We start from the raw sequence: 10,209 nt of genomic DNA on the forward strand, positions 1-10,209 counted from the left end.
TCTCAACAAAGAGCTCCACCTGACATTATCAAATGCCTTCTCCATATCTATTTAACACAGAATACCAGGCTTCCACACACTCCCCAACAATTAGAGCACCATCTAGAATTTGTTTACTCTTAATGAAAGCCCCTTGAAACTCAGAGACTAATTTATGCATCACCACCTTCATTTTGTTTGCTAAAACCTTAGAGAGAATCTTATAAGCACTTCCAAGAAGGCTCAAAGGCCTATAATCTCTAGGAGAACAATAATCTTCATTTTTTGAAATTAAAGTGATAAAAGAACAGTTCAACCTCCAATCCCAAGACCCAAATTTAAAGAATTCATCCATCAACCTCATGAAATCATCCTTAATAATAGGCCAAAAAACCTTATAAAACTCCATGAAAAAACCATCTGGATCTAGTGCTTTATTTTTACCAAAATGCTTCACCATTTCAAACACCTCATCTTCTGAAAATCCATTTCCATTTCCATCTTCTCCTCCACTGTTATCTCAGGGAAATACATATTATCCAAAGAAAAAGACACCTCATTTTTTTCTAAGAAAAGAGCTTCATAATAACTTCTCATTTCAGTTTTTATGCTTTCTTGATCAAAGCATTCAACTCCATCTATTTCCAATTTTGCAATTGTATTTCTATTTTTTCTTGCACTTGCAATCCTGTGAAAATAAGAAGTATTAGAGTCCCCCCATTTGAATTCATTCTGCTTTGCTCTAGCATGCCACCTCATAGCCTCCGTAGCTTTAATACTCCTTAAATTCATCAAGCACCTTGTTCTATCCTTAAATTGTTCTTTAGATAATTTATGAGTTTCTTCCATTTGATCCAGCATATCAATCTTCTCTGTAAGTTCAATTTTATCCTTCTTGACCCCTCCAAATTCCTATCTTCTCCAGTTCTTGGGAAAATATTTTAAGTTCTGCAGTTTCTTGAAGAAAACAAAACTAGCTTGGCCTTGATATTCCATAATTCCCCACCACACCTTCACCTTATTCACAAAATATTTATGCAATAACCATCCATTCTCAAACTTAAAATATGGCTTAGGTTTAATACCAGGTTTTGTTACCAACATCAATCGCTTGTGATCAGAAATTACTCTAGTTAGAGCAATTTGAATAGCATCGGGAAAAAGAATGTCAAACTCCACATTTAAGAGATATCTGTCTAACCTTCAAAGGAGAGAATTTTCATGCATGTCAGACCAAGTAAAAGCACCACCCACCAGAGGAAAATCCAGCATTTCATTTTTGAGTATGAAATTATTAAGAAACTCATTACTTCTACTATCTTCTTCACCCATATTCCTCTCTCACTGCATTCATATCATCAGCAAAACAAAGTGGACCACTCCATCAATCTTTAACCACAGTAAAATCATTCTAAAAGTCAGCTTTTTCATTATAACCTCATGGAGAATACACATTGCAGACATCCCATTGTTCTCCATTAATCTTAGAACTGAACCGAATTGTTAGATTATTAATACCCCTTCTCCCATCCTCCTTAATCAACTTATTAGTGTTCCAAATTGACAGCAAACCCCCACTGTTACCACTGCTCCCCACTGAAGGGAAAAATCTCCAATCAAAATCATTATCAAACCACAATTGTTTTACCAACCATCTACTCATCTCCATAATTTTTTCCTCCTGCACCAAGCACACATCAGATTTTTGGCTCCAGATTAACTCCTTCAAAACATTCATTTTATCAAAAGCATTCAACCCTCTAACATTCCAATATATTAATTTAACATCCATTAATAACTTCTGCAATATTTTTATCCCCACCCATGGTCTGTAATGAATCAGGATTGCCTACTTCAACTAAAACCAATTCATTCCTCCATACCTCATCAATCTTCTCAGCAGCTACCACATTCTTCTCCGCATTCACCTTCTTGAATCTTTCCTTATACTTCAAGACTTGTTTCATCACCACTTCCTTAATAATTTGTTTATCTCCCTCACAAATACCACCATAAGTACAACAGTGTATCTCAGAATGACACAATTGAACATCACCCAACTTCATGACCTCCCTGTATTCAATCTCCGACAGAAAATTCATCTCCACAACTTCATTGTGACTTCATCTCTGTTGTGTGTCTCTCATTATACTTGGCATATCTTCTAGTCTTTAATTTTGTTCACGAGAAATAATTGTATGTTCAAAATTTGAGTTTGAATCTCCAACGGTCGGATTTTTACCATGAATAACTAGTTGACCCAAACCACTCACCATCCTTGTTTTATTTTTTGGCATATATGCCCATTTACTTGAAACAGTCGACCCTCCACTTTTTTCAGATTTTTCAGCTAACTCCGCAGCTGACCCGGAAATAGATGCATTTGAACTTTCCATAACTAACGCATGATTTCGGACCACCAGCTCAGCACTAACAACATTTTTGAATTTTGAAAATTCCATGATTGTCGCGCCAAACTTTCCCAATTTCAGCCGATAATCTTGTTCAGTAAGTTTGATTTTCTCCACATAAATCGGATCACACTCCTCCGTGAGAACCACCTTCTCCTCCCACACCTCCGTCACCAAAACTTCCGATATCATTCTAAGATTTCCGCTCATAGCAATTATAAAGAAATGAAATCCTTCATGATACAAAGTTTCAGTAGCAATTCTTGAAAAATCCCCTTTAGAAAGTTCGTTTCCAACATGTGCAGAGGATGATGAGCTCCATTTATATTTATGCATACCCCAGATTTTGAACCAATTTAGCGATTCAAGTGTTCTGTTAAAATCATAAGATGGACCATTCTCTTCCTTCTTTTTCTTCTTCTCGTTCTCCATAGACCGGCTAATCTCCACCACCTCATTAGACTAAATTTTTCTAGAGCCACCACCACAGATAGCAAAATGAAAGTCCACACCCTCATACCGCCATCTAATGGAATCCATATTTTTTTTCCATTCTTTCTCCTCTAGCTGGATTAGACCTTCTAGTTCATTGACAGCGTCGATCTTGATGAACCTGTGAATCCCCAACTCCTTTCGAATATAAACTGCAACCTTATTCCAACTTAGCTTATGAGATAACACCACCAGCCACGTTTTAATAATCTTCAACTTTGCTTCTCCTGATTTAGCTGACATCTTAGGAAAATCTATTTCCTTAAGCACCACCTGCACTACTCTCTTCAACCCTTCTTTCTCCAGAAAACAGTCAAAAACTTCCGCCAAGATCGACCAGCAACTTTTTTTATCACCACATAGTATACATATACTCACTCCTTTATCACATTCTCCATTTTTACTTCGAGATATCCTGATATATCTCCTACATTTTTATGTTGCTTTTTAACCCCTTTATCACATTCCACTTCCCACCCCCCATCCTCGCTCCAAAATCTTGATCATATCCTTATCACCAAACGTCTCTAATGAGATTTCAAAGATTTTTCTTTCTAATTAAATAATCTTCACTCCGCCACTACTCCGCTCTCTCTCTCATCTTTGAAAATTTTCTGCACTTACTAATGCTGGTTTTGGGATTATTATGCGTAATTGAACAAGAAACTTCAAAGGAGCAGAAATAGGAAGTTTCAGAGCAGCATTAGCAGAAGTCGTAGCTTTGCTACAGGCAGTCAAATGAGCCATATCAAGAAAAATTATAAATCTGGTCATTGAATGGGATAACTTATCAATAATTTTATATGTGCAAGGAAAGAATAGCTCTATCCATTGATAGTGTGTAGAAATCTTAGATGAAGCAAGGAATTTAGCAAATCAATTAGTATCTATTTTTTGGGTTTTCAAATGGGACGGCTGATGTCTTGGTAAAGAAAAGAAGAACTTCAACTACAAATCAATTTTGGGAAGACTCGACTTCTTCTTTTTTTATTCATATGACTCTGAAAATGCTTATAATGTTGGTACATTAAACAACAATGTTCTTGTAATAGTGGAAGAAACTAATCCGTCTTATCCAACCACAGTTAGAACAACCTATCTCGAGTCTGTCTTAACAAGACTGAATCAAATGATTAATAGACTCTGTTTTTTTTAATATATTTACCTTATTTTCAGTATAAGAAAAGAATATTAATAATAAATCGGACAAGGGAATATAAGATTAAATCAAATGATTAATGGACTCTGTTTTTTTTAATATATCTACCTTATTTTCAGTAAAAAAAAGGAATATTAATAATAACTCGGACAAGGGAATATAAAAATTCTTAAATTCTAAAGAACTCTATTATTGGGGATTTAAAAGGGAGGGTATTTTGGGGGCTTACAGGGTCATGAAGTAGTAGTTCCTATAACCCCTTATCCTACTATTAATTATGATCAACTAAACTAATTATGATTAGTGAATGATTAACTAAACTAATCATCCGACTATATTTTTTGGAAATCATTTTGTTTCTTTTGATTTAGAAGAAGGAGAAAGATGATTTTGATGATTTTTTTTTTTTGAAAACTTTGGAAGAAACCGATGAAAAACATCATGAAAATAGTCAGAAAGACCTTGTAAATATCTCCCAACCACAATTTTATTGATTCAAATCCTTCAAAATCAGGATCAAAATCTGGGTTTTTCAACAATTACGGCTGGGATATAATACTCGACCTAACCGTGAATAATGTTTACGATTAGGAATAGAAGGATTCCAAACCGTAAACAACATTTTACGACTGGGAAATGAAGAACTTCTGGTCGAAGCTCATGTTACGGTTTGGAATATATAGCCGTAATCAACCCGTGTTTTTTTCTTCTTATTATCAGAACAAGTTGCGGCTAGTTTTTCCTATCCGTAACTAATAATTCCGGCCGGAAACCGGACGAATGCACTACCACGACTAGATTTTCGGAACTACTTAGATTGAGTATCTCATTCAATGACCAGAAAAGTAGTATCATTTTATACTCAGTCTGTAATTGAGTTAGACTCGATTGGGAAACCAAGTGTATAAACTTATACTTTTTTTGGGATCGAGTGTATACTCATTATGAAATTGAGTATAAAGTTATATTCATTTTGGAGTCGCGTACAAAGTTATACTCGTTTTGAAAATGAGTATAAAGTTATACTCATTTTGGAATCGCGTATAAAGTTGTACTCGTTCTGAAATCGAATCGAGTATAAATATTTTTTGTCAACTTACGGTTAGGAAATTCTAACCGTAAACGACATCTACGGATGGGAATTCTAACCGTAATCGACATCTACGACTGGAAATTTTAATTTTCCCGACCGTATTTATGATTTACGGTTAAGAAATCCTAACCGAAATCCAATCTCCGTTTTTTTTTTCGTGATTATCAGAATCGCTTACGGTTAAGATTTCTTAACCGTAAACAACATTTACGGCCGTGAGTTTTAATTGTTCAAACCGTAAATCAAATTCCGGTTAGGAAATCCTATTTTCTAAGACGTAAAATATTATTTACGGTTGGGAAATTAAGAACTCCCAACCGTAAATAGTTTCATAAATTTATTTATTTTAACTCTAATTTAATCGAATCGAAGCTTTTTGGCAATCAAAAGCAAAGATAAATGGTAGGGTTTCTTTGTTTTTTTGTTTATAACATTGTGATGCGATGGAGAAGAAAAAATGAGGAAGAACAATAATAGATTTAAGTTTTTTTTATGATTATCATCTTCATCGTTATGGTATTATGATCATCATGTTCATCATGATATATGATTAAGAATAGGAGAAGAAGATGAAAATAATTGATTGAAAAAGTTAGATTTTGATTTATTTAAGGATAAGGGTATTTTTGATATTTTACATAGATTAGGTCTCCATCACATTTTGGTTGGAATTAGTAATTTAAGCCCCAAAAACCCGCCCCCTAAACCTAAAACCCTAATAATAGAGTTCATTCTAAATGGCATGTAGTACATCAACTTCTAGCGACCGAGTGGGGAGATGCTCAAGTTATCAAAATTGCGTTCTAGGAAGGACTTATTTATAGATAAAATGAATTTTCAAATCCATTTTCTGCAAAATCAGATAAATTTCTTCAATCTGCAAATGCTTCAATGATACGACTCAGAACGCGTTTTTGTACGTTTCTTCTAAACACATGGATACTCTTACTGTCTAATTGTGTATATTTTGACCCCCAAAAAATGGTGTCCTTCTTGATCAAGTAGATGTGGTATCCACTAGTGAAGTGACTTTGTAAAACTTTGACATTAGTTTTCTAAATTTAACTACTGAAAAAGTCTTGGGATTTGGATGAGGCATCTTTTTATTAATTCTTTTTGAACAAGTGAAATTCGCCAGCGATAACCTTAATTTGTGATTTGGCAAAATAATTACTTATATCGATCGATGGTAGGCATTACTGGGTTTGCAATCGTGCACAGATGTTAAAATAAGGCATGCCCTGGGACTAACACCAAATTTATTTGGTAGAGATGTACTGTAAGACGAGTGTCCGGTTATTGAAGCTACCGACATTCTCATTGATGCTAACAGCCAACAAATTGCTTATGTTTGCATCATGAACAAAAAAATAACTAAAGCACCTACCTTAACAACCGTATTTAATTGATGATTATCCCATTTTGGATAACTTGATTTCCTTCGATACAGAAGTGCTCTTGACTTTTTGAGATTTCAACAACCACCGCCACCCTCAAGAGTAGATTCATGAAAGCTCCACGAAATCAGTCGTAAAAGAGACTGATCATCTGACGTATCATCTCTGATCCATCTACATCTAAGTTTATGAGCTCTGTCATTTGCTGCGCCCACCCTCACCAGATTTTTGATCGGTTAATATCGATGTAACTGGGTGAACTTACCTTTGTCATGTTGATCATAGTAAATTCTACCAGCTCACTTTACTGTCAAGCAGTTTGCCATGTGACGAGGTTCGTCTCAAATTAAAGCTTATGCGCATACTGCCCATTCCTATAAGCTTAGCATATATCTATGGCCTGGGCAAAAACCCAAAGATTGTTGGCTGCGCCTTCGGTCTACCAAATCTCTTTTTAATGAATCCGGAGGTTCAACTCCTACCTCGTATAAATACTGTACTCGTAAAATATGGTTGTTGACGGTGCGTGCATGGGAAGAAAGTAGGCACAAAAAGATAGAAACAAGCAAACAAACGTTTTGACAGATCACTTTCTGCCACACTCATTGATCGATCAGGTTTTATTTGTCTTTCCTTGCGTCTCGATGTGGAAAACTAGAAAGATGGAGGAGAGGAAATGATTCGTTTAAACTGTTCATCTAATTTGGTTTTTGATGTGAGAAATCAAGTTTACTGTGTGCATATATATACTCTGTCATTATTAACATAATTAATTCTTGGATCATCATACGGATGGCGCCCACCGTGATTGACGTATCAGGCAAGTCTACAAATTTACAGATTGTTCTTACACAGTGTTTTCCACTGACTCTTTTTAAAAACCTGAACTTTATTGAATCAATATGAAAAGTGATGCAGTTTGTGTGATAAAGCACATCCCAAGCTAGCATGTCCACTTACTTGATCGGACATATTGTGGTTATGCATAAGGTACATGACCCATCATCGAACAGGGTTGAGTATGACCTCTTATGGAAACCAAACTAAATCAATGTGTATGGCTAGATGGTGACGAGCTCACAGTAAAAGTGAACCGACATTCGTTGAGAGCATCTCTCAAAGCTCTGAAGAAAGAACGAGCTTAGTTGCTCCGTTAGGTGCTCCATTACAAAGAGTAATATGGCCAGCGACGGACATGAATTGAGCTCGAAAATGTTGAAAATTGATCTGCCAAAGTGAAAACGTTAAAATATTGATAGGCTTTTAGTTTATACTATTAGCTTTAGCTAAGAGAATATTAGTAGGAAACAAATGCTTATTTTTCTTGAGTGATTTAAGGAAGACAAATTATATTTTTCTTGGAATTATTGAGCTAATATTGATCCAAGAAATCTCTTGTCGGAAAACCTATCACAAGTTTTTCATTATACAAAGTTTTGTTGTTGGTTTTTTCTTCATAAACAAGAGGGTTGGTATTTTTTTATCAGAGGAGTAGTCTTCTCAAAATTATTATTTTTGTATGGACAAAATAGAGCTAATGATATATTAAAATCACAAACAAAATCTTGCTTCGAAGAGTCACTCTCAAAATTTTGATGTACAATCTTCCGAGCAAATGTATAAGTTAGGTAGTAGGAACACATAATTGACTTTCTTTTTTTCTTTTCGTTTTTTATCTTTGTTTTTACATAATTTTGGAAATGTCTAGATAGAAAAATACTAACCAAAAAGTACTTGCAAGATTCGAAGTTGTCTTCCTCTTTGGTAAAGTATACATGTTGGATTATTGTGTTGCTGGTTGGTGCATTTGGATGAGTTGTATTCTTTTTTATCTTTTCCCCACATGTCGACATATTTAAGAAATTGGTTTAATTTTTCTTATGACAAGGTTAAATTCTTTAAATAAAAAAAAAATATACATAGATATATATGGCTTGAGTGAAGAAGAGAAAAATAAATATGTTATTATTCGAAATATATGTTTTAAAAAAAAATTAATTTTCATTTATTATTTTTGTTAAATTTGTTTTTGTTAATCTTAATGATCTTCATAAAAGAAATTTATTTCTGTTATTAATACTTTGACCGTTTTATTTAGAGGAAGTTAATGGTTGATAATAAGTTGTCATTAATTATTGAATTTCTTTAATACAAAAATCATATTTTGGTAGGAAAATAATGTGAGAATTTTTCTTTATTTTTTTTGAAGTTTTAAAGAAAAATAAGATTTTTGAGAGAAAGAAACTAGTGTGTGATCATCACTTTTCTCTACAAGTTTGATTTTGAGCAAGAATAGAAGTGTACAAGTATCACATACTCTCAAAGTGCAAGAGTGATTGTGAAAGAGACTTAGTCGGCTGTTTTATCCTGGGGACGACATGACATGGAAGAACTGCTTTCACAATCTTGGGCAGAGCCGCGAAACGTCTTAAAGAGAGCGACCTGGTCGTGACTCAGCCATAACAATTTTGTATTTGTTTGGTTTATGATTGTTTTGCAGGCTATTTTCAGCAATTGTTCCAACAATTTTAAGACGATTTATTCTGCCATGGATATCAAAAGAAAACGATTGCTGAAATGCGATAAGTATCTCTGTTTTAATTTGTTTTATAGAATTATATGAATGGTATAATTTTTCTTTAACAATTTAATACGATGCTTGGAAATTTTAGGTTACTAGATACCTAAAGTTAAATTTTATTTGTGATTTTGATGGATTAGGGTTGTCATATGGATAGTAGTTTTCATCATGAATACCTAACATAGAAAAATGTTATTGATGATAAACAAATGTTTTATAACATGATGTAGACTTTTATTTTTATCTCATACACGAAAATGAATTGGGTCTAGAAATTTTAACCAGATATATTAGACATCATGAGGATCATCCATGTCAAATTTCAGAATTTTTGGATCCCGAAAAATATTTTTAAAGTATTTTAGAAAACTGCATAACGTATCTGAAAAATTCTGACGGACAGAAATTTAGTTATGATTGAATTCTTTTTCCCAATCTTTGTGTAGATAATTCGAATTCGTGTAACATGAAAAATATTATAGATCAAGAATTTATCTTGAAACCCCATTTGAATTTTTATTTTGAGAGATGTGGTGATTTCGAAATCGTTGTTTGTCTAAAAATATGAGATGTGATGCTTGAGTTTAGAGATTAGAGATGTAAGAATTTAGAATAAAAATAATGTTTTATTTTATTACTTTACTTTTGTTTTGGGAATGAAAATATAAGATCATTATTGGAAATTAAACTAGTGCGCGACAAATGTTTGATAAAATGCTTAGTAGAAAGTTATAATCTATGACGTTATAACTATAAAACTTTACTTTGTTTGATGCTTGGAGTTCTAATTTTTATTTGATTTTTAAGTACTTACATAAGTGCATACCTTACTTATTTTGGGTTACAAATGCTCACATTTAAATGATTGTGACAGGTGATAATTTCACTTACTTGAGCAAGTTTTTTGTTTCCCAATGAAAACAAAATTTGCGAGTAAATACTATAGATTAATCGACGAAAGGAGCAATGGTTTGCTGATTTCTTTGTTGGTGTGGAAAAAATGGATGTTGGTTTATGACCAGTTGAGATTTCAAAGCAAATGAGATATGTTTGATGAACAATTTGTAGCTATTGTAGTGATCAAATAGTTGCATTCT

Source organism: Papaver somniferum, unplaced genomic scaffold (genome assembly GCF_003573695.1).
Source record: "Papaver somniferum cultivar HN1 unplaced genomic scaffold, ASM357369v1 unplaced-scaffold_132, whole genome shotgun sequence".
NCBI classification, from domain to species: Eukaryota; Viridiplantae; Streptophyta; class Magnoliopsida; order Ranunculales; family Papaveraceae; genus Papaver; species Papaver somniferum.